We start from the raw sequence: 5,345 nt of genomic DNA, 5'->3' as shown, positions 1-5,345 counted from the left end.
GCTGCTCCCCCCCAGGCCCCGTTTGCTGAGCTCAGGGATCCACTCCAAAGGGACAACTGCGCTCCTCTGGCCTTCTGCTGCGCCAGCTCCCAATTTTAATGGAAAGCAAGGCCTCAGGGCGATCATGTGAGGGCACTCAGCAGCCCTGCCTGAGCGGGTCTGGGAGCCCAGCCTCTCAACTCGTGCTTCTGAGTCACTCTGGCAGGCATCTTTCCCACCGCTCCTGGGCCACCCTGAGAGGGCTGCACCTCAGGGCCTTGCAGAGGGACTTCCTGGGCCCATGAAAAATTGCACCTCAACCATCAACCTCATTGATTAGCAACTTGCTGTGCTTTCTTGTTTGTTTGTTTGTTTGTTTTGGGCCACACCCAGTGATGCTCAGGGGTTACTCCCGGCTTTGCACTCAGAACTCGCTCCTGCAGGCTCAGGGGACGGTATGGGATGCCAGGGTTCGAACCCAAGGTCCACCCTGGGCAGCCTTGTGCAAGGCGAAGGTCCTACCGCTGTGCTATCGCTCCAGCCCCTGTGCTTCCTTTTTTTTGTTGTTGTTTTGCTGAGACACACTGGTTGAGCATGATGTTCTCACGAATTCCTCTTGGCAGGGTTCAGGGCTCTTGTGGGATGCTGAAAATGGACCCCTGCAGCGTGCAATGCAAGCGCCCTACTGCTGTACTAATTCTCTGGCCCCTTTAGTGTTTCCTGATTGATGGGAAGATTGTTTCCTTTTCTCTTGCTTTGCTCTAATTGAGATCAGCAGCCCCTTCTCGCCGTCTAGCTGTGTTGGTACATTCCCTCCGGATAGGTAAGGGCAGGTATGTCTTCAATCACTGGAAATCGCTGGGCTCCAGATGCGAGCAATAACATACCTTGTGCCAGATGTGCTTAAAAAGCAGTACAGCCGGGGCTGGAGAGAGCACAGCAACGTTTGCCTTGCAAGCAGCTGACTCAGAACCTAAGGTGGTTGGTTCGAATCCTGGCGTCCCATATGGTCCCCCGTGCCTACCAGGAGCTATTTCTGAGCAGATAGCAGGAGTAATCCCTGAGCACTGCCGGGTGTGGCCCAAAAACCAAAACCAAAAACAAACAAAATAAAGCAGTACAGCCTCCTGGTGAGCTGAACCATTTCCTCCAAAGCACAGTTGCAACCTTTGTAGGGCCATTTCACTTTTGGGGATAACTACTATTGGTTAACTGCTCCCAAAGTGTTTATGTTTTGCCACTAGGGCGATTGCATGAAATAGAAAGCATATTTCATGTCAGAGCAGACCTAAACGTGAAGACCCATGGGTCTGGGACACACAGTTTATACCTCCAGATCATTGCTCATTACAGATTGCGTAGAAACACTTTGCTGCATCAAATGTTTTCAGAACCAGAAGATTATAAATTTATGGGTTAGCTGTGCTAAGAAGGACTAAGTCAGAAACAAAAAACAGTCACATGCAGGATATAAAGAAACACAGTAGAGGAATAACTAGTCCACTAACAGTAGAAACAAGGAGCAGAAAAACTGGTCTTTAGTTCTTTAGCAGGAAGCTTGCCAGTGGGGGTGCGGCTTGGTGGGGGAGGGAAAGGTCAAGGGAAAAACCACTGCTACAATGCCAGGGAAGTGATCCCTCTGGATGAGGATGGAGTGCTGGACAGAGTTAAAGTGATATGCGTGATACCCTACCAGTAGTAGTGCTTAAAAGGGGAGAAAAATGAAAAAGAGAAAATAGCTCCTCTTCTAGTAGGGTTGGGGGAGAGGAAAGAAACTGGGGACACTGGTGAAGGGATGGGAGTTGGAACACTGAACACCTAGAACTTAATCATGAGTAACTTTTTAACTGTAGTTCAGGGTGATTTAATTTTAAAAAATAATAATAAAAAATAAAATTAGGGGCTGGAGAGATAGCACAGCGGTAGGGCGTTTGCCTCACAAGCAGTCAATCAAGGAGGGATGGTGGTTCGAATCCTGGCTTCTCATATGGTCCCCTGTGCCTGCCAAGAACAATTTCTGAGCACAGAAAAGGAGTAACCCCTTAGCGCCACCAGGTGTGGTCCAAAAACCAAACCAAATAAAATAAAATAAATTAAATTAAATAAAATTTATTCCCGAATTTGAACATCCCTAAAACAAAAATGGAAAAAATTCATTGGGCAGAAGAGGGCCACTTCCACCTCTGGGCCACTACATACTCTTAGCTCTCCCTTCACAGCCTTTGAAGCAAATCCAAAGGGGAAAACAAGTGTGGTGTCTATTTACATGGATGAAAATTGTTCTTCAGGTACAGAGGGTAAATAATGAAAAATGTTTATTAGTTTTATGTAGTAAAATTGTATGTGGTTTTCTTCCTTTTTTTATTTTGGGCTGCTCAGGATTTACACTTGGCTCTGTGCTCAGGAATTACTTCTGGCAGGGTTGAGAGGGCCAGTTGGGTTGCAGGGGAATCTAACTCATGTCAGCTATGTTCGAGACAAGCTCCTTACTCCTGTATTATCTCTCCTGCTCCTCTGTTGGCTTTTGACAACAATGTGATTGCTGCTGGGAGAGTGAACATGTCTGTCCATGCTCAGACGCTACTGCCTCTGAGCTGAGTGATCACGCCTGGCTGTTCTCCAGATGAGGTGACATGGATCGAACTGAGTCAGTTGCCCCTGTGACTTTTTTTTTTTTTTTTTTTTTTTGGTTTTTGGGCCACACCCGCTAACGCTCAGGGGTTACTCCTGGCTATGTGCTCAGAAGTTGCTCCTGGCTTGGGGGACCATATGGGACACCGGGGGATCGAACCGCGGTCCGTCCAAGGCTAGCGCAGGCAAGGCAAGCACCTTACCTTTAGCGCCACCGCCCGGCCCTCTGTGACTTTTTTGTTTGATTTTTGTTTTTTGGTCACACTTGGCAGTGCTCAGGGGTTATTCCCGACTCTGCACACAGAAATCGCTCCTGGCAGGCATGGGGGACCATATAGGATGCTAGGAGTCCAACCGGGGTCCATCTGGTGTTGGCTGCATGCAAGGCAAACTAACACCTTACTACTGTGCTATTGCTCTGGCCCTCCCTGTGACTTTTATAATAATAATAATAATAATAATAATAATAATTAAATAAATAAAAAGCTTTTTCATTTAATGGAAAATGGCAACTAGTATTTTTCTTTAAGTATTATTGTCCTCTGCTACTATAGTTTGTTCCCACTTATATTTTGGGCTAGAATAACTCTTTAACTCTATAGTGAGTTCCAACTTCTATCATATGTCTTATTTAATATTGAAAGATGATGAACAAGTTGTCTTAAATGTCTTCTCTGCCTCAGCTTGGAAGATAGTAATGACTATGGCAACATGCAAGGAGAGAGCAGAAACCAGATGTCCGTAGTTCCAAATCACTATAAAAAATGAAACCCCCCCCCAAATGACAACCCAGAGGCCGGATAGCACAGTTGGTAGGACATTTGCCTTGCATGAAGCCAACCCAGGTTCAATCCCAGGCATCCCATATGGTCCCCCAAGCATGCCAGGAGTACTGCCAAATGTGGGCAGCCCCCCCCCTCACCCCTCGCCCAAGTTGATAATGCACACCTTGATCAACAGTGGATAAGCCTAGGAAGTATTTTAGTGTATCGGACTCAGAGACAGGGTCAGGTTGGATAAGGAATCTCTTCAAGGTGCTGTTTTTGAAAGATAAAATATTACCTTGTAATGTTTGAAACCTGATATTGAAAGCAGGACAATATCTTGACAGCATGATCTTTTTGAGAATATCCTCTAGTTGGACATTGGAGATAGTCCACTTTTGTTTTTTGATTTGGTTTTTGGGTCATACCCAGGAGTGCTCAGGGGTTGCCCCTGGCTCTATGCTCAGAAATCACTCCTGGCGGGCTCAGGGGACCATATGGGATGCCAGGATTCGAACCACCATCCTTCTGCACGCAAGGCAAATGCCTTACCTCCATGCTATCTCTCCGGCCCCGGATAGTCCACTTTGGAAAATGTTCTAGAAGCATCCAAGCATTAAGGCTGTTCTCTCTTGTGGGGGCTACAGTCCCAAGGTCTACTCCTCTGACCTCAACCCCACTTCCTCACCGTCCAAACCAGCAGCTCTGGAGTCAAAGGCAGCAGCATGTCCCTGAGTAGTGCAGTATTGAGAAAGTTCACACCTGAAGTTTTCGGGTTTGCTCTAGTTCAAATAGTGTTCCTAGGCACACAAAGAACAGTGCAGGCCCTTTCTGCATCTTTCCTATAAATAACTGCTGTGTGCGTTTCCTATTGACACCTTAATCCACAAAAGACACTTGGAGTTTTTATTTTCTTACGTTCTGGAGGACAGACACGAGTGAATTCTCACTGGGCCCAAATCAAGGGGCAGTAGGAGGGAGCCACTTGAGAAGCCTCTCTCCATCTTTTTCCAGGATATTGCTTTTCTACATTCCCTGGATCTGATCAGTACCTCCTTCCAGCCCCAAAACCAGCCATGATTGGTGGAATTTTCTCATAGTCATTCTCTTTGGCAATTCTCAGGGGTTACCCCTGTCTCTACACTGAGGAGTTACTCCTGGTGGTGCTCAGGTGACCATATAGGATACTGATTATCGAGTCTGGGTTGGCGATGTGCAAGGCAAATACTCTACCCCCTATACTATCGCACCAATTCCTCACTCTATCTTTTACCTTCCTCTCCATTTCTGAAGCTTGTGATTACCCTGAGTCCACCGGCTTAATCCAAACTAATCTCCTAAAAGTCAGCTGATTAGCAATCATAGTTCTAACTGCAACCTTAATCCTCTCCTTTATCATAAAACAATTCCTAGGTTCTGGAGATTAGAATACAAACACCTTTGTAGAAGGGGCAGTTCTCTCTCTGTCATAATTACACAGGATTTAGCAGAATATTTCACGTGATGAGGGTGTGGGCTGAGGCACACTGGGAAGGGCCTCTGGAGAAGTATAGACTTGTTGGAACAAAGCCTCTGATAGTTGGCAGAAAAGAAACAAGACAAAATTTAAGAAACAGGAATCAGTTCAAAGAGAGACAAAAACCACGTGAATGCTTCTAGTAGTAATAGTTGCCTTTTACTGGCTTTCAGATTTAAGCTTTAACAAGTGACTCAGAGGCTCCCGTTTGGGCATTCTCTCATGAATAAGTCATTCAATTTCCTTATTTTCAGCTTAACTAAGTGTTCTGATAACTCTCCTATCAAATTATTTTTTTGTAGCTTTTCAAGGGAAGAGGAAAACATCAATAATAATCATCAGGGAATTCTTTTCTGGTCACTTGTGATTTTAAAGTAGCAACAACTGTTGTATCTGGGCATAATTTCCACCTAAAGAAAATGGATACTAAATGTCTTTAGATTATATTGTGTGCT

Source organism: Suncus etruscus, chromosome 10, assembly GCF_024139225.1.
Source record: "Suncus etruscus isolate mSunEtr1 chromosome 10, mSunEtr1.pri.cur, whole genome shotgun sequence".
In the NCBI taxonomy this organism is placed as follows: Eukaryota; Metazoa; Chordata; class Mammalia; order Eulipotyphla; family Soricidae; genus Suncus; species Suncus etruscus.
Note: the sequence above shows the minus strand (reverse complement) of the source record.